Source organism: Aythya marila (assembly GCF_965140915.1).
Source record: "Aythya marila genome assembly, chromosome: 4".
Classification (NCBI taxonomy): domain Eukaryota; kingdom Metazoa; phylum Chordata; class Aves; order Anseriformes; family Anatidae; genus Aythya; species Aythya marila.
The window spans coordinates 52,424,525-52,444,817 of NC_139045.1; the positions used below are offsets into that span (position 1 = coordinate 52,424,525).

Sequence of the window (20,293 nt, forward strand, 5' to 3'; positions counted from 1 at the left end):
ACGGCCTGCTCTGTCCCCACGAAAAACCATCACCACAGCCCAGCTCTGGACAAGGCATCGCTTTGAAATCTCCTGCCTGGAGCAGGGAGAGGGATTGCCAGCAAGAGGGGAAGAGCACAGGGGCGGGCAGGCTGGGGGTGGTGGTGCTTGGACTTGAAGCAGCCGCAGCCAGCATCCTTCTGGCGGTGTCACTGCGGTGAGACAGCTGAGCTGCTCCAAAGCCAGCTGCTGCTGGGAGGGACAGGTGGCTTAAATCAGCGTGGATGTGAAACCCTACCATGGCGTGAAGCATTTGACTTGGCTGGCTGTGGAACAGCAGCATTCACTTCGTGCAGCTGAAGGTCTGTGAAACGATCCCTGAAGCTGAGGTGAGCACCACATGGTCGTACTCAGAGTTCGCGTTGTTGGGTCCGGCACTCTTTATTCCATTTAAATTCTGCCTACTTCACGTAGGCAGAATTATTCCATCATATTTCCAGCTTTTATTTATGCATGTAGTAAGCTGAGCATAAACTTAAAAGCTATACTAACTTCCCCTGTCTTTACTTGACTGTAGGAGTAAGTTGATTTTTACATGAAGATTCAAAGTTGGGTGTCCTTGCAGGCATCTAAAATGTGTGTGCAGGTCCATGCACATATCTGTACGTACATTTGTAGTCCTGCAAACACACATCCTTGCTTTCAGAAGGAAGTCTTGGAGCCACTGGCTCTGTTGTAGGAAGCTGGCTGTGCTCAGTATTCCTCGTTGGGTAAACTGCGAACAATGGGAGCTCTTCCTCCTGGCTGCTGAGGGCTTCAGCTGAGGCTGCTCATTCTCATAATGTTTCCTGGCAGCTTTAGGGTTTTTTTTTTTTTTTTTTTTTTTTTTTTTTTTTTTTTTAAGTGTCTGGTACAGAGTTGTGATGTTTTGACTTACAGCCACCTCTCTTAAGTCTCGGTGCTGCTGTGGCCAGGGACTTTCTTCCTAAAGGTGCGATCCTGCACTTGTCTCTGAACCCACCAGAGTACCTCTTGGAGGTGCCATGGCTGAGGGGAAAATACTCCTAAGCCAACAGGATTTCAAATCTGATTTTTCAGTTCTGGCAAGACCTCATGGAGATTCTGTGAAATCTGTCTGGGTTCTGTGAAATTAGTGGCTAAACTCCAGTTGTTTTACGGGAGCCTTCCTCAGACTTCTGCATTAGTACATCAGCTCAATTAGTTTTATATATTACATGTTTTTTTTTTTTTCTTGTTGTAGAGCAGCTTCTTTTTAATTTTTTATTTCATAATACTTGGCATCTTTGTCACAGTTTAGCCTGAAGATCAATACGCAGAAAGCTCCCTGTCAAAACCTGCATTGTTCTCGTGCTTCTGGTTGTTATTGGTACTTGTTTAATGAGTCTGGCCCCTCTGCCTCTGGTGTAGAGGTCACATTTTTGCAATATTGATTAACTTAACCGTTTTGAGTAAATTTTACAGCCCCTGGCTGCTGCTGACCCTAAATTCCTGCAGCACCTCCAAGCAAGATGCTGAACATAGTTCGCATTCCTCGTGCGGCACAAATGGGTGTGCTGTCAGTCGGTGGGTGCTAGGGCACAGCACGGCAGTGTGCACCCAGGAAAATCCTTTATTTGGAAAAAAATCAGTTGAATTTACTGTGGAGCACTGCATTGGTAGGTGAGATCCTTCTTGCTGTGGTTATGAGTGATGCTCTTTGGTTTCATATGGGCTTGGATGGCTTTGCATGAATTGGAAATCTTGAGGTGAGTGCTAATCAAGGCCTTATTAAAAACAAGGGGGTGGCAGGAGATTTTAATCCTTTCTGGCTGCGAGAAGGGAGCAAGGGTGAAGGAACATGATCTGGGTGAATTTAATATTCTTTTTATTGTAGCTTCCTTCTGGAGCACGTGGTATTAGCTGCTGTCAGGTCTGTCCTGACGTGGTATTTCCTCTGTTTTAATGAAAGCGGTTGTAGCAGTGTGCAGGGCATTTTACTGGAGACACAACAATATTGCAGCAACGTATTAATTCTGACGTTCCACTTTTTGGAATAGACCTGAAGTGTAACTATAACCATGTGGCAGTGTGTGTGTAATGTCCTGTGGGAAAACTTCCTTCCCCTTCAAGAGGAAGTTCATTTAGAGACTTTTGCTGTAATGAAGACGTAGCCGCCTTGTGTCCGTGGGATTTTAGTTAAAAATACCCCACCATGCACCATTTGCTAATGAAATCTAGGTCTTGAGACCTTAGGAATGGAGAACCTGAAAAGAACCAAAATGAGCACACTTTGGGCATAGTATAAATCTAATTAATCTGCAGCCTTACTGTTGTTAACTTGTTAAAGGCATTGGTAGTGCTTGTCTTTTGAAAGAGCTTCCAAAGTAAGCAACTTCATTCCTACTCTTTTGAATAAATAAAAAGATTTATTTTTTTTTTAGTCTGGTCCCTAGTTGGTATATCCTGACTTGTGAGCACACATTGTGTTTTTTGTCCGTATCATACACCAGCAGAAGTCATTACTGAGAAGTGTTAATTTTTGGTAACAAGGCAGAAGCACTGAATGCAGGCCTGCAGCACGTCGTTCTTTGAATATCATGCGTTGTCTTTCAGATGAATTAAGAAATTGCGTGTTACACAATGCAACTTGGCTAAATTTAAGGGAATAAACTTCTGAAGCCTGTAGGATTAAGGAAAACTTTGTATAATTTATGGCAAAAGCTTCGTGAACGCTCTCCTCAAGTCAGAAGTAATCCTAAGCTCAATGCCAAGTCGTTGTCTAAACAGGAAGCAAGCGCACTATGCACAAATAATGTCTCCATTAAGTACCAAATTTCTGTCATCTTGCAGTTTACTCTTTAGGCATTGGTTTTCATGACTTTCTTTTGTAGCTGATGCTTTTGTATCTTTCGTCTTCCTAATTTCTCTTCTATGGAAAGCGTATTTTCTCCTGGTGGTGCTACAGGAGTTGGTCAGTGTTTCTGCAGTGTTTCTACCAGTGGCCTCCAGTTGGTATATTTAAAATCAGCAAACAAATAAAACCTAAAAGCATACACTAGTGAAGAGGTTTCAGTGTCAGAGCAGATCCTATGATGCAATAAGATGATTGTTTGTTTTTTTTTTTTTGTAGGTGATCAAAAGGTTGACCTTTCTTTTCCTCAGGCTGTTGTTCCACTGATAGATCTCCCTGTCAGAGATAAGGAATTGAGCATGTACTTCAGAGCACTAGACCTGTGGCCTTAACTAAAAATAAATAAATAAATAAATCTAAATATATTTATCTTGGTCAGAATTGTGAAATCACAGCTGCTGTATTTTTTTTTATCTGCTTTACTTCCTGGAGAGATCAACCCTGGATGGTGAGTCAGCTCGCTAGCAAAAATGATTAATCGAGCAATAAGCTAAATAAGGACTTTCCTATTAACCACAAGCTATTCTGAGGAAGAAATATTCCCAGTACTCGCTGACCCTGTTTTGTTGGCTTTTGTTTTATTTTTCAAATTAAAATCGGTTGTTTTATTTGAGGTAATGGAGGTGGGACAGGTCTGGTAGTTAATTCTAACAGCAGTTCTGCCTTAATTCCACTGAGCACATGGATAAGTGATGCATCCCAAATCCTTCATAGCCTCGCAGAAGATCTTTTATGGTGTAGAAAAAATGTGATGTCTTCTCCCCATTCCTCCTGAACAGAAATGGCCAGGGCTTGTAAAGAGAAGAGAAGATCCCCTTTTGCAGCTGAAAGCTCCTCGGCAAGAAGTTCTGGACGTGCTGTCCTAGCACGCAGACTCAGTATGGTTTCTGTTAGCACACTGCAGAAGTTGCAGTTAAGGGTTCTGTATTGGCTGCTGGCTGGCTTTGAAGCCAAATTCAGGAGGGCTTGTAACAGCATCATTAACATTGATTATGACTAAAACGGGAGAGAGACCTGAACCTTTTATTTTGCATTTTTTCATTGTGCTCATTCGAAGTGCACAGTCTGAGAGTCTGCCTGAACTTTCTCAAGTCTCCTCTTGGGCAGATTTGCCTATATAGATTTCTTGAATATATGAAAATAAATGTAAAAGAAACAGCATGAAATAATGCAGATGTGAGACAAAGACGCTCTTCTAATGGCATAATAAATATGTGGAGTGAGTGGATGCCCAGGCTGATGTGAAAACAGCAAAGGCCAGCAGTACTGGCAGAGGGCCTGGCCAAGCAAGATGTGGAAAGGCAGAAAGTTGCAGAGGAGCCAGGCTGGCATTGCTAAGTGCCTCGTGGTGAAGCACATCTCTTGGGAAACGTGGACTGAGGAGTACCTGGTTGGGAAAAATGTGTTTCTGGCTCGTGGAGCTCCTGCGTTGAGCAGATGTAGTATTAAACATCACCTGGTGAGAGGGTACAGTGCATCCTGCTTGTGTCTCCGGCTCTTCCCCAACAGCCCATCCTGTTTTGCTGGGTTTGACCTGTGAATGGATGCGTGGAATGGGAAGGGGAGAGAAAATAATGAAAAAACGTGGTGTGCCCTGAGGGGGGAAAGGATGGCTTAGGCTAAAATGCTGCCTCCGTGTCCCATGGGGATGATATGTGGTGGAGTGACTGCATCTCCTGCATTATTCATCGCCACTGGCTCCTGCTGTGCCGTGGGTATTTATCACATGAATAGCAGTGCTGTGGGTTGCTGCAGAAAAGGTGTGTGTGACCTGAATGCTCATCGCCCTCAGGTCTTTCTCCAAGTGACAGATAAGACCTGGTCTCCAGGCTGGTATGTCTGCTGAGAAGTTGAATTGTTTGGAAATGTTTTTCTCTCCAGTAGCTTCTGGACAAACATCTTTAGTTGCCTCTAACCTCGTGGTTTACCCTCTGTCCCATATATCGGCATGAATTCTCAGGCTTTCAAGTCCTTCCTTAAAATTTGATGTCTCCATAAAAGTAAGTTGGCTTCTTAACGTGTAGATGGAAGAATGCTCAGCTAAGTAAGTTGCACCCATTGTATGGAGGGTTAAGGGTAAGATCTCTGAGAGGAGTTCCAGGCTCCTTTGCTTGAATACTGAATAAGATTTATTTCCACTTTTATTTTTTCCCCTTCTCTTCAGCTCCTCCAGCTTAAGCATTTTCAAAGCACACTCATGTTGCTGCTTAAGTGTTAGCAGCAAATCAAACATGTGGCCTCTGTCAATTGTAAAGCTTGGGTCAGGAGAGATAAGAGAACAGAAAACACAACCTGATTGCCATCCACCGGGGGGAAGACAGAGGCTGCAGTGGTGCTGGGGCTGTGCCCTGCCAGTCGCCGTGGAGCACTACACGTGTACCCTGTGGGGATCGTGCTGTGCTTCTTGGCATCATAACCCAGGACCGCCAGCCTCAGCCCAGATGTTTCCTCAGACAGTTTCATGATAGCAGCCACTTGTCTCTTCTGTCTGGGTTCTGCTGCAGGCTGAGCAGCAGTCGTGGCTGTAGCAATGCTGAAAGGTGGAGGAAAGGGATGGGTTTGGGGACGGAAAGTTGGGAGAGAAGGGTTCATGCTGCCTGGGGGGATGCTGTGTGCACTGCAAACCCATCTCAGGGCATAGGAATTGTGTGCGGGACACTTCTGGGCTCTCCTTCCCCCACCAACGGGTCTGCATGACTAGATTGCACCTCCTTGGTGTGCAGGATTCCCTGGGTTTTGCCTGGAGGGTGAAGTCCCTGCTGTAGGGCATGGTGCAGCCCCTCAGGCAGCATCACCTTCATGTGGACAGAGCCGCAGTGCTGCCTGGAAAACAACTGGTGGTTTTATTTTAGAGGCGTGAAGGAAGAGCACAAGGTAGGCAAGGAAGTTCTGGGTAAGAAGCTTAAAGTAAACATGGGAAGAAATATAAGGAGCAGCTCGTGCTGGAGCTGGAGCACGCTGAGAGGCAGCTATTTGAGCAGCAGACTCGTCCTTTGCCCTGGGCAGGATGCGAAGCACATCTGGCAGTTGCCAAAATGAGGATACAGATTCGGTCCAGAGCAGCGTGAAAGGCAAGTTTGTTAGTCTGCCCTTTATTCCCCTTGTCCCTTTGTGCAAAACTCTAAAAAGGAAAAGCCAAAACCACCTTCCAACTTCCACTTCAGACGTTTTTCATAGAAAGATTCACTCAAATGGAGGAGATGGAGCTGGGTATCTGTCACGGATATCAAGCCCTTCTCTTCTCCTTGTCCCTTCCGTGGTTGACATGCCTTGTGGGGAGGCAGGAGACCCATCCCCTCGTTCAGTCCTGGCCCAGCAGGACCTTACCTTCCTCTCTGCCCTTTCCACGAGCATGTCCTGGCCCTGTGGCATGGCACAGGGGGCTGCTGGAGCCCTCCCTGCGGAGGGAGCTTGGTGATGGGTTGCTCATCTGGGTGGGTGAGAGCTGGCTTGCAGCCCCGGCACGTAATGTAGAGCTTATATTTCAAAAAGTCTCATAATTCCTACAGGTAGGATTAGAAGGTCATTGCCCAGAATGTTTTTCTAACCAGGAAGGGGAAGGGTGGGGCCCCTCCTGCAAATAATGGATTACCAAATCTCTTCATTTTTGTTGCACTTCTCAGAGCTCATAATTAATGCAGCGCCACACAAGTTTCACTTGTAGCCACTAATTGTGAAAGAAATGCTCCTGAATGCGCTGAGGTATGATGGGATAAGTGAAAGTCTTCCCTCCCAATGCATCTTCCTGACCTTCAAAAACTTGGGAAGGTAAAATGCCATCTAAATGATGCTCTCTTACTTGCAGCCCTCTAGGGCACTCAGTGAATTAATGTATAAGATGCTCCCTTCTATGGATTTGGAAAAATCTGCTGTCAAAGAAGGTAAGATTTCTTTGCAGACAAAGGAAGGTAGATACTAAAAACGTCAGGAAAATCTTGAGGCAGTGACGGCAGCTTTCTCCCCTACCCCCTTCTTAATGACTCTTTTACCCTTCAGCGTGTCATCAGCATCCTTCACTCGTGTCAGACTGAAGCACAACTTGTTAATTCAACTGGCACTTTCCTTGCTTTAAGAAAATAGTAATCTGTGTTTGCTTGTTTTTTAACTATTTCCACGCTAAGGGCCCTAGAAACAGCAGAACAAAACTCAGCTCCTCCTTCTCTTTTTCTTTTTGAGAACCTCCAGCAGCCTGTGTTTGTGGGGTGGTTGCAGGTGACTTACCGGCGGGCTAATGGTCTGGAGTTAGGCACTGGTAATTGGCTTTCTGGAAGGAAAGAGAATAATCCATCCCTAAAATAGATGACCACGTTGTACTTATTAAATATTGATGTTGTGCTGGACTCTTCCTATTCCAGTATTTTTAAACTGGGGGAAAGAGGTGGAAATTTCAAGAAGTGAGATCCTTCACTCCCTGTTTAAAAGACGCCTAAGGCAGAGCTCCCAGTCTGATAACCCAGCTGCAGCGTGTCTGCGTGTGCAGGGGGCAGGCTGGAGCACGATACCTGGTACAGGGTTTGTAGTGATACAGTTCATTCATCACTATGAGATGAATACCGTACATACGTAATATATATTTTCAGTCTCCATACATAAATTAATGTGTGTTTCAATTCCATGCCACGCATGTGGCCTGCAGTGGGGCACGGGGGGGAGCTGCGGTGGTTCCTTGCTCACGAAGACCTGCTTAGCCTCAGGAAGGTGGCTTTGGTCTGATGCTGAAGCTCACGGGGAGTCTTCATCAGCTAGATGTTACTTCTACAGCTCTCTCAAAACAAAGTGAGGTTTGTGCTAGCATCTCAACAAGGGTGATAGCTCCCTGATCCCTTCCTTGCCAGCTGGTGTTTCCTGCTTGTTTTTTTTATTTCTAACTCAGGTGCTGTCATGTGCACGAGGCTGTGCTGCGTGGTGGCACCTGTGAGGCTAGCTGAGGAGTGAACTGCAGGTCTGTGTCCCATGGAAATCCAGCAACATCTAATTCTGTTTCAAGTGTACATAGCTGTCACTCCGTCTTTGCAGAGGAGGGAGATGGGGACTATTTGGTTTTCTGCACTTGCACCTAGAGCTGCCTCAAGCAGCCAGTTGTTTATTTCACTAATTGAAACAGTGTGTGCCTCCTTTGTCCTTTGTGGGCGTTAAGCATCTGCTGATTCATTTCTGAAGGATGCTCTCCATGCTTGCATGTTATCTGCCTTCCAATTTACCGCTTTTAATCAAGTCCTAAATTAATTATTCTCGTTCGTATAGGTTTGGGAGACAGCTTGCTGCGCTGTTGGCTGTCTGAGGTTTTCTTTGAAACATTAAGTTATGTAAGTAGGAAGGGGGGAAAAAAACAAAACACAACAGGTCCTGTCTTCATCCCCCAGTCGTTGTTCTCCAATCTGCCAGTTTTCAAGGCAGGCAGCGTGGTGAGAGTGTGGGTGGGGAGGTGGACGTGTTGTGCGGGACGTGGAGAGCTGGGGAGGGCTGGGCTGGGTGAGCATCCTCAGCTGGGAAATAAAAAATCCTGGGGGTGCAGCAGCCCTGTGGCAGGAGCTGATGGCAGCAGCAATGTCTCCTTGGATCTGAAGTTGTTGAAACTTTGTTTTGCACTTTCCTACAAAGAGTTATTGAAGAATTTCCCAAGGAGTCTTTAAAGGCACAGTCACAGATCCCCTGTGCTGGGGAAGCTGTGATTTAGCCATCGTCTTCCTCCTGCGTCTTGCAAAGGGAAGGCAAGAAGAGAATTTGTCTCCTTCCAGGCATAAAATTCCTTTTGAGTTGTCTGGTTTTTATTGAATTAGCCACTGCTTCTGCTGCTATTACACTAGGCTTGGTCTAAAGCAAATTAGGTTTCAGATATAGGATGAAGAGTGTTAATTATAACAACGGCCACACCAGCATCTGTTTATCTCAGGAAGAAACCCTTAGAATTATTAGGGAGGAAAAAACCTAGCCTGTGTGCCCGGTCTGTGCAGAAGGTTGGGGTCTTAAGGCTTACCCCAGGAAGGTTTGTTCATATGAACCCTGTGAATCTCAAACAGAAGTAAGTGCCTGCTTGCTTGGCTTTGCTGGCACGAGGGTGTTCACATAGCATGTTCTGTCCCTCAGTGAAATCTGATCGTCTGGTACAAAAGTCCACACAACTGTGCCCATTAAATTGGGTTAGAACATTAGGCTAATGAGCACGAAGCATTGTTCTGCTTCCTTCCTGCCCACTGGAAGAGGTGGCAGGTTTTTTTAATCTGCTTCATTATTGCAATAAAAATGAGTATATTTTCTCGATTCCTTCAAAAAGCTTTAAATTTTAAAATTATTTTTCATTTGTTTACAAAAGTTTCAACTTTTAAGCCTCCAAATGACAAATCCAATTTTAAAGAGAGCGTTTTTATCTCTTAAGTACCAAGACAAAACAGATCACTTAACTGGGATTTAGAGTTCTTGAATTCCTTTTAGAACAAGGACAGGAAAGAACAGCTCTCTTAAAATGGAATATAGTTTGGCTTGGTTTAGACTGGCTTTTGCTTTAATAAAAAAAATAAAATAAATTTGAAGCTTTACAGCAGATGAGATTTGTATCTGCAGTCTTGCATATTTATTTCCTCCAGATGGGGAGAGAAATATGAAGCTGAATAATACCTTGAATCCTAGAGCGTGGTTTGACAGATCTGCTGCCACTGACGGAGCATCTCCTGATGGGGAGATAACCTCGCTTCTATCACTATGTGGCAACAATTCCAATATATTTTTCAATACCAAAATCCACAGCATTAACGTAATCGTTTACCAGAGGGCAGGAAGGCTGAGGTCTGACTGTGTTGTAGTGTACAGACTGCAAAAATGAATGATGTACTTGGTGTCTGCTGAACACAGGCTTAACGGTGAAGATTTTTGACTTTATTTTCTGAAGCAGGTTATGAATGTGCTGTTTAGTGAGGACTTCTTGCTGCTTTTTTAGTAATTTAGGGCTCTTCTTCATCTAAAGGCACTTTCTCACCAATATTCAGTGTTTATGCATGCCATCGTCCAACATCAGCTTATGACATCCGCCTGGTTTGTGAAGATCCCTGCGCCATAATATAAGGATCCAGGGGTCTCTGCCTCTGTTCTGCTTTTACTTCTCCTGAGAATGCATTGCAGAATGCTGTGGTAGATTTTATGGGGCTAACTAGAGATGATGTTGGAGTTACTTGGTCACTTGCACGGCTTTTCTGGTTCCCAGCCTTGTGTCGCCTCTGGTGCAGTGGAGGGTGGCTGTGAGCATTTGTTCCATTAACCCTGACCTCCAGCAGCTCAGCAGTTCTCATTAATCCCTCCTTGGCTCCTCATAAACAAAAGCCCTAATATGCCACACTTTTGTTTTGCAGCTTTCCTCGTTTCTTCATTGTGACCTGAGAGGGTGTTGGTGCCGAGGTCTCGAGGACTTAGTACTCCAGTGCGGACTTCCCACCAGCGAGCTGGGGAGGGTAAGTCATCTGCTGTGGGTCCAGGGGCCTGCTGGGGTGGGGGAGCTCCTTCTGACCCTCTCATATCTCACATCTCAGGCACTGAGCTCTCAGACCTCTTCCAGCACAGCCAGGAGGTGCCTGTGTTTCTACGTATCGCTCACATTGTTATCGTGACATTTCTTAACAAAGATGTTCCAGCTCCTCTGCGACTCTAGCAAGAACAGTAATTAATTAGTCTTGCATATTGTAGGTTTTTTCAGCTGTTTGTGCAACAAAGCACTGCAGCTTTGCCTCCTCACTTGAGAAAGGGTTGTATGCAACAAAGGTGTGTTGTAGTAGTGCTCTTCCTCTGTGGTACCAGTAAATCTGCTAACGTGGACACCCCTGGTAGATTTCAGTGTACTTTATAGCAGGAGTGTGGCTTCCTGTGATGTGTTCAACAGTTCAGGGTGTGCTTTGAAGTGGGAGAGAGCCAGCATCAGCTGCTTTGTGTTACTGGCTGAGGCTATCTACGTGAAGGGACTTAGAAGCCTCTGGCACCGTGGCTTTCCCTTCCACTGCAGCAACCTGACAGGCTGGGTGTGCTTCCCCACACCTGGCAAGCCATGGGGCTTCCCATCCTCAGAAGGAAGGTGTTTGAGAGGTCTGGCATTGTCTATCCATAAAGAGTGCTGATAGCTGGGAGGCTTGGGCTAAGCGTGTAGGTCTGGACTCCCTTTATGTCTTTAATTATTGCTGGAGTTAGAGCTATAAAGGTGCCTGATTTTTTTCCCCATAAGAAGCCCAGGAAATCTGCTTTGAGAATACTGGCTCTTGTGAACTTCTTTCAAAACGGAGCTTTCTCCTTTGTTCTTCACAAGCCCTGTGTTCAGAATCTGACATCTGACTGTCATGTCATACTGCCATTGCTGCCCCCCTCAGGTTTCAGTGTACAGCAGTTATAGACTATAATTATGTGTGTATTTGGATTATTTACTCACTAAGTCATGTACTCACTACGTCAAACCATGTTCCCAGCTGTCCCTGGGCGCTGAGTAACCTGCTGGAGTTGTAGTACGCTGCATGCTGTCTCTCTCACGCTGTGCTGGTTGTAAGCTTTGCCTGGGTTATGGTCTTCTTCAGTTGGGAAAGGATGGAATCTGGCTCTGGGAGCCTGGTGTGCAAGCCCTGGCTGATGGCTTCCTGGTTACATGCTGTACTTTCCTAATGAAGGTAACCCTAAGTAGGGGAGTTTTGGCATTTATGAGCCAAAGACTTGCGCTTGGCACATTCAGTAGCAGAACGGGAGGAAGAGCTGGAAGGCACAAATCGTAGGAATCCTGCCTTTGTCACATCCAGTGGCAGAAGTCATGTTGCTTTTTTGACCAAAGCAAATAGTCACGAACTGATCCCCGTTGTGTGGGGGGATGATGCTGCTGAATCCAGGGGTAAGTGGGTCTCCAGAGGAGGTGAAGCAGCTGAGGTTGCAATTTCCTGCTGGGGCACAGTGGTTATTTGTGCCCCCTTATTCCAGGCAGAGAGGAAAGACCTGGCCATGTGATTTTAATAATTTGGAGAACAGTGTTTTGTTTAGCTGGTTCTTGCCTGGTCTAACTTTTTTTTTTTTTTTTGAGTTTTGAGATAATTTGGTTCTTTTTCTAACAGCTAGGAAACTATTAAGGGAGTCATGATTAATTTGGTCAGTAAATGTTCTTGGAGTTCCTCCTTGCTAATGAATGCTTTCAGACAAAGAAAAGGGAGGAAATAGGAGCTGGGCAGCAGTCTGTCTACCTCTGGTCTTATTAGCTGATAATGTTACTGTGGTCAAATTCTCGTGATGATCTAACGAGGAGGTGCTGGGATTTGGAGCTGTTGAGCTCCCTTTTCTGCCTCACATCAAGTTTTTTGTGTTACCTTGGAGCATTTGTGTGGTTTTGCTGCCAAAGGGAGTGCTCGAATGTCTGTACTTCCCCAGATTACTGACTTTTGACTTTGTTGATTGCAGCACTGCAGATTCCAGCAGCCTGATGGAGGCCTTCAGAGCCTCTGTGGGCCTGCAGCTCCGTGACCCCAGGTCCAACCAGGAGCAAGACTGAGCACGTAGTCCCACAGGAGCACAGCCAACCAAACACACTCATCTGGCTGCAGAAATCAACACAGGCAGGAACACTCAGCAGTTGTGCAAGCACAAACACAGCTAGTGCCCTCGCCCAGGCCCCTCTTGGGCAGACCAGGAGGAGAGCTGTTAATGGGAAATAGGAGCACGTCCCTGGGGTCAGGGCAGGCCACAAGCACCCCAGGAATGTGTCCGGATCCCCAGCTGGAGGGTTGTGCAGCTGTGTGTGCTGTTGGTAATATTTACACATACACCACGTGTGCTATTTATGGTATTTGCAGGGTGCAGTTGAGTTTTAAAGAAGGAATTAGAGGGGTATAGAGGCAAAGGATGTAGGGAATGGCCAGAAGCACCTGATTCTTCTCGGGAAGGTGAGGCTGAAACATGTATGTTGAAACATGCCAGTTGCTTGCCCACTTTCCCCCAGCAGGATGGAGAAGTGTAAAGGTGAGAAGCCTTGGTGGGTCAAGGGCAAGTTGAATAGGTGAAGCCAAGCTGTGTGTGTGAGTTCCCTACTCCTGTAGGCAGTGACCATCTTCATTCTGAAGGGCTGACCTGGAGAGCTGCTGCCCTTGACTCATCTGAGGTCACATCCAGCCCCCATGGGGTTGAGGTTCCCCTGGGACAGCCCTGGCAGGGGCTGGGTTAGTGTCTGTGGGGTAATTGGGATTCCCTCACTTGCCACTGAACTTCTTTGTGTGTGGAGATAAGCTTTTTATCACGTAACCTAACACACAGCAGTTCTGATCAGCTTCACATGATGCTATGAGCTTTACTCCCAGGCACTTCATCTTCTGATAAAACACCCTGTAACCACAACGTCTTGTGTTTACCGCATGTGTATATATAATATCTGTGTTGAATATGGTTCTCTGTGGTTATTAAAAAGCAAAATACGCGTTTAACGTGTCTGTGGAACATGCTTTAAGGATCAAAGTCCATGCCAAGAACAAACTGTGTGTGGACACAGCAGTAGCTCAGGTTGTCTTTCAGGTGCATCAGCATCTTCCTCCATGGCCCAGTGAATGAGTTCAGTTTCCATGGCTGCAGTTCTGCTGAGACATTAATTTCTGTAATGTGCGGGCCTCTATGTTAAGGGCTGACCCAGAATCATTAGTTTTGTAGGCTTAGTAGAAAATCAGTGGTTGCTGCCACCTCAGGCTGTACTTGGTGACCCCTTTTTACTTCAACAGTTTCTTATTGTGAGACATTTCAGACTATTGGGTACGAAGCCATGCAGTTGGTGGAGTCTGACCAAGTGTGGCCCAAAACACACATACTTGGTGGTGTTTCACGGGGAGGTTTGTGTCCCATTGTGATTGACCTCCTTTTGGCCTGTCTCTGCCCTTCCAGCAGAGGAGCTGGAACCTCAGGGGATGACCTGGAACATTTGTTGCTTGGCAAATGTGGTAGCTCCCCAGTTGGGCCCTGCAAGCCTTTTTCCATGGCATAAGAAGCTATCAGAAAGCTTCTGCTGTATGTTATCTTCACTTAAGACTGGAAAGAATAGCTTCTTGGTTGTGGAAGATGCTATTCACAAAGTCAGGCTGCTTCCCTGGTGCCCAATGTGGCTCCTAACAGCAGCGCTGTGCAGTAGGGTGGGAAGGAAGCCCTGGGGAACTCCTCAGACTGCAGCAGGTGCATGGCATGGGCTGTGCTTGTGCTGTCATTGTTTATTGTCGCCTTTTGCCACTGGTAATGGCAGCAGAAGATGTAGTAGGGGGTAGTGCAGGACATGGTTCAGCCATTTTTACAACCTTGGTATATCATACTTCCAAAAAGAAATAAATTTCGTGCTATATCGATGGCAATTGTCCTTGCAAACCAAGGACACAGCTCTTGCCTTGGGGGAGGGCATCGTGGAGTGGAGAGACCTGGAAAAAAAATTGAGTCTGAGCTGGTGGTTTGTTGCTTTTTTTCACCAGACTCATCTGCTTTGTCAAATAAAGTAAATTAGTACCGTGAGGTAGAAATGTACAGTATTTTTTTTAAAGCATGTTTAAAGAGAATCCTTTGTTGTTTTTGGTTTTTTTATTATTATTATTATTTTTAATGGAGTATTGTGTTACTTAACAACATTGTTCCTGGCTCAGGATTCGGAAGCATCAGACACAACACAAAACTCAATTCTGATTATTCAGACAGATTATTAATTTTTTAAAAAAATTTCCTAATAATAAGTTCTTCCATCAGACTCAGGAAAGGTGGAAGTTTTTATGTGATAACTGAGGGTAATAAACCATATCTTGACTTGTGTCTCAGGTAATAATTTTTCCCTTTTGAACGCTGAGAATCCTTTCCACTGCATGGTGGCAGAGAAACGTGGCACGTGGCCTGTCAACCTAGGAACAACTTACGCTTTACTGCAACATCTGTCAGTATAATATGGGATGTGAATGGAAGAGGAAAGAGAAGAGGTGCCCAGGAATGTGCTAACCTTATTCTAAAAGCATTTCCTCGTTATCTTTGAGGAAAGAATCAAAGAGCCCCAAATGAGGGCCTGTCTCACAGCCACTGTTTGGTTGTTCACGCGTGTGATTGCAGCAACTGACGGCAGTACGGAGCTGGAGCAACAGGCAGAGAGGATCATGTCCACTGCGTAATGCAACATCCAAAAAAGGATTACCAAGTGGTTTTTGTCAATATACCAGCTATGGGTTTTGAATAGGCATTTAGTTAAATGAAACTACAAATCCAACATGCTATGGTTTGGTTGTCTCTTGTAGTCATCATTTTTGAGAGATGGTCAGGTTAAAGAAGCACGTTGGCAAAAACTCCTCTATTGTTTTCAGTATAGTTACTATTTGGTAAGCTTCTTCCAAAGTATTTCATTACAACATTGCTACGTAAATCATGAAGTTTTGTTGTAGAACTATGGGGGTAGTTTCTGTAGCTTTCTTCTAGAAGTATGTTAAAAACACAACTTTTTCTTTCCTTATTTCATTAACTAGTCTTAAATATTAGGAGTAATTTCTGCAGCATCACTGGAAAAATATTACTTTATTACTAAAATGCTGCAGATTGTATGGCTGATGTACAGCTGTGAAGTCAATAGAAATGTTCAAACATACAGAAGAATGGTTTGGGTTGGGAAGGACCTTAAAGGTCACCTAATTACAACCCCCTGCCAGGGGTAGGGACAGCTCCCACTAGACCAGGTTGCTCAGAGCCCCATCCAGCCTGGTCTTGATGTTATATGAAAGTATATAATGTCTCATTCATAAAACCTGTCAAAACTGGAAACAAAGGAGAGTTTTATTTTGTGTGTACTTGATTTGGATTCTACAGTGCTGTTCTGTGTAAGTTCCTCATGACTTTCCATTTCTTATTCTTTCACATCTCTGTGAGGAGGGAAAAAAAAGACACACGTACACCAATCCCCCCTCAAATACAAACAAAGCAATAACAAAAGAGCTTAAAAAAAAAAAAAAGTGTAAATATTATCCTGAATCGTGCTTCAGAAATGGTTCATCTGTTTTCAGTCATTGCTGGTTTCAGCTGCTTCAGAGCAGTAAGAAGTCAGAGAAAAAATGCAGAAGGCAGATTGAGTAGCCTGTTTACAAAGTTTCATCCAGATTTCTACTAGATGAAAGTCGTTTTATGCTTTGAAACTTGATACCCCAAATCTTAGTTATCTCTTTTTAACTTTGTGTTCCAGATATGTTTGTTATTCGGTAATTTTGCAGTTTTATAACCCTGCTGAATTCTAGTCCCGAGATTGTGGTTTAGGTTCTTGTTCACCTCTTGGTGAATTCCACAGACAAATTGCGGACAGTGGGTTTAAAAAAAAATCACCTAAGAGGACTAAACCACTAGGAAGCATCTCCTTTTGAGACGCTTAACCCCATCATGTTACCCAGTTCGTGACTTTTACGATGAAGCCCCATTAGCTTGTTGTTAGCTAATTATTACACCCTTCAGAAGGCTGTTCTTGGACCACATCTCTCTGATGTTAGCTGTGTTCTAATTTCCAGCCTAAATTTAGTAATGACTGCTTTAGGTGCTCTTTCTTCTTGTGCCAACATTACAGTTTTTTTGGTGCTTCTCTCAGCCGTCATTTTGCTGCAAGCCAAACTCCTAATATCCACGTACAAGACAAAAATCTGTTACCTTGATTATCTTCCAATTTCCCGTGTTTTCCATTAATCACTCTGGTGTGTGAGGGACCAGATGCTGCTGCGCTGCTGGGATGAGGCCTGGGCATTGCCTTGTACAAATGCTCTGCAGGGGGCTGGCACCTGACAGCACATTTTCCTTCCCTGTGAGTGCATCGCACCAAAAACAGCGTAGGTCAGTGCCCTGCTGATGTACCTGGGTCTCTTCCTTCCATCGTGGCCCAGCACTGATAGCAGAATTTCTTAGCAGTTCCCTGAATGACTGACCTTGTGCTCTGTCATTTCACTTCATTACTTTTCTATTACATTCCTTTCCCAGGCTTCAGCTTTCCTTCTGGTGATTGCAGCTTTCTCCTTGCAGAAGAGCTTCCGTATTTGTGCCACCAGCAGATTTCACTAACACCTTTTATGACAAAGTCATTAATGATAATACAAATAGCAATTTTCTTTCAACATCCAATACTTTCAGCTCTTCCCTATGACTTGTATTTCCTTTCCCCGTTGATTGTGGCACAGGATGGCCAGAAGTTCCCAGTTTTCTTCCACTGAACCATTTTTTGGGACCTTTCTTTGAGTTCAGCCTTGTTACCTCCTCTGAGGTAAACATTTTGTGCTTCCCTCCATGCATGAGAGTTCTTCAATACCTTTGATAATTGTCCATTCACTAAGTATTTTTTTTATGGTCTTTGAAAAATACGCTTCAAGAAGCTGCCTGGGCTTGTCTGGGCAGCTGAAGTTTGTATGTGTGAGATCAAAATCAAGTATGAAGAAAGCCTGTGCTAATGTCTTCCATTGCCACAAGTGAAATAATAGTTTGTTAAAATAATTTTGTTCCAACGTCAGTCCTCTGCTTTGAATTATAAATTGTATTTTAGACAGTTGTGCCTGTATATATCTATATGGATGTGATGTGATCCATATAGATTAATATGTGATAGGGCTCCACTTTTTTGAGAGGAATCCCTGCCCTGAGGTTTTGAAACACAACCTTCACTGCATTTGTTTGCATTTGCTACCACCAGGTCCCCAAGCAGCAGCACCAGCCAGTGCTGGGGCTCTGGTGCATTGCAGACTGGGGATGTAATGCGTTAACTTAGATAGCAATAGGAGTTGAAAGTCTGGTGACAGGAGGAATGAGTAATAAGAATCGAACAGAACTCTTGTGGCTTTATTTTGGTGTTTCATTTCAAAGGTAGAAAGAGAGTGGCAGCTTGGGACAGCGACAAGGGAAGTTGCAGGAGGTATCTGTGGTGGCTGGTAGTGGGACGACTACTCCAGAAGGAGCTGTCTAAAGAAACCATTTTTTGTTTTGGTTTACATTGCTGCTTTTCTGTCCTCGCACTCTGGAAACCATCTGAGTTCAGCTTCATCTTATGTCCAGCTTGTCTTTTGAGGGCTTTCTTGTAACCATGGGAGTTGGAAACAGCCCTGGCTTGAAGTCCTGCTCTTCTGGCAGTGTATGGGATCCGCTTGCTCCCTAATGCCTTTGTAAGGGTGAAATGCAGGGAGAGCCTCTTAGGCTCTAATGCTAACATGGCTGCTAATGGGTAAGGTGGATGAATGAACTGGGAGATAGTCTCAAGTAATAAAACACAGTCATTCTCTTTGCTGTGTTTCAGTGCTTAATGGAGGATACCAACAAAATGAGAAATGTGGTCATTTGGGCCTTGTCCCATTTGAGCAGTTAATGAACATTTTGGGTTTAGCAGATGCATCAGTTTGAAGAAAGAAATTGTAGCTAATGCCATTAGTTAATTGAGAGCTGGCAAGCACAGAAATGAAGACATTTTCTGATGTTTCTAGTACTATTTTTCTCCACTTCCAAGTTTTGCATCCGTTCCTAGAAGGACAGCAGCAACATTGTGTTCGTTCCTACAATATACAGGGAAAAGGTGGCATAGTAGTGCTGAAATGCTGTGACAGAAGTCCCGGTTGTGCTTGAAAAGCTTCCCGTGGAAAACAAAACAGAGTGGCATCTGCAGCTGCAGAAGGAACAGACGCCTTCTCGTGCAGAATTACTGCCAGTCAGCTCTGAAAAATGCTGTTCTCTGATCTTAGTGCAAATGAGATTCAGAAATTGCCACTGTAACCCCAAATATTGTAACCCCCCTTGTTTTGGTCTTTGTTGGAAGATCGGTGGTAGCTGATGATGATTGCTCCATGCAATGAGGTCTGCGTGCAGACACACCATGGTCACTGCCCTCTGAGCCTCGCGTGCAGGCAGATTGAAAAGCAGCTGGCTGGGAAAGCTGTGTTTTTTTACTATTTTTATTTATTTTTATGGAAGGCATTCCCCTTGCACATCCCCTAGCAGAATTATTTCCTGCTGTTCAAAGCCAGACGTTAAAGGAAGGATGGTGCATTTTGTCAGAACATCACCCAGAGAGCACTGCAATGTGATTTTATTTTTTTTTGAGTAGGTGTCCCTTGAGAAACTACTTGCAATGGCGTTCTCCCTTCCCTGCTGTGTGTAGCTGTTCTTCGTGGCTGCTGAATGATGGAGTCAGTCACGCTTGGGTGACTTCTGTAGGTAATTTGCAGCCTTTTGTCTTTTTTCATATCCTTTTTCTTGGGCATCTGCTGGCAACCTATTGTACATACGCACTGGCCACCAGAACCTTGTAGATTGTTTGAATGCAGGTGTAATTTATAGCAAATATTGATGGAGGGGATCCAGGGAAGGTGAAGGAGTCAGCTGGCCATTTAATACTCTCATAAGCAGCAGCGTACTTGAACAAATTCAAGTAAAAAAAAAAAAAAAAAGGTTTAATGTCTTCTACATGCATGGCACTTAGATTATGAGTTGGTTGTGCTACAGAATTAAGTGAAGCAAATGATCCTATCCACCCAGTGTTTGGACATAACTTCTTGATACACATTTAAAACAAATAAACAGAAAAAAACAGAGTTGTATTTATTTTTCACTAGTGTCAGATTCGTACAAGTCAAACGAAACTATTATGCAGTGGTTATAAACACTAAGAAACGTAGAAGAGCTGCGACAAGCCCTGTAAAGAAGATGATTTAGGAAGGTGACAGCCTCAGCAGAAAGTCAGAGCAGACTTCTCTGCAAGGTGATTTATGCCCTCATTTACGCATGGTGACGAGTGGCTGTAAGGTCTGGCACTGCAGCTATCAGAAATGTGAGGGCATCAGGTGAGGTGGATGCTGGTTTTGGGGATGAGAAGGTGCTGTGCAGGCTTTGTGTGATGGCTGTCTGCAAGTGCTCGCAGTGCTGGGCTTCTCCGTGCCTTCACCTCGGAGAGAAATCATGGAAGATCATCGAGAAGGACCAAAATAATTCTTCAGGCAGAGTCAAATTAAAACACTTCTTGGAGAAAAATCATTAGACTATATGTGCATGTGTGTGTATATATATATATATGTAGTTTTTCATTTAACTACAATGATGTAAAAGTTACTATAAAGCATGACTTAATGTGGTTTTGCAATAGAATAAAATAAAATAAACAGCTGTTAAAAAACAAACAACAACAACAATAAAAAACAGATTAAAAACTCATACTTTGAAGACCTGACCTGATGCGTTAGGTACACTCAGGCTTACCTCAGATCCGTGTGCAGGTGGATAGCTGGGTGGTGTACATTGAATAAACAAATCTGCCTCTATCCTACTTTGAAAGGTATGTTCATTCTGCTCACAATTAAAAGATAATTCTTGAAAAAGAACAAAAAGCCAAGCTGCTGCTTCATTTATCTTAATTCTGGTGTGTTCCTGCTGGCAGGTACAGCCCAGCCAGTAACAGTG

General features: G+C 44.3%; 1 protein-coding gene across 13 annotated transcripts in view; it reads left to right on the forward strand.

Moving 5' to 3' along the window:
* The window catches only part of APBB2 (amyloid beta precursor protein binding family B member 2), a 158,458-nt gene that overhangs the window by 38,365 nt on the left and 99,800 nt on the right, over positions 1 to 20,293 (forward strand). For 10 of the 13 annotated variants that reach the window (XM_082759979.1, XM_082759973.1, XM_082759985.1 and 7 more), the window contains one exon: positions 10,234 to 10,332. The gene's annotated coding sequence lies outside the window, so the exon portion shown is untranslated. Of the gene's footprint in view, positions 1 to 10,233; positions 10,333 to 18,944; positions 19,055 to 20,293 lie in introns of all 13 variants that reach the window. The other 3 variants (XM_082759972.1, XM_082759981.1, XM_082759982.1) reach the window with 2 other exon arrangements.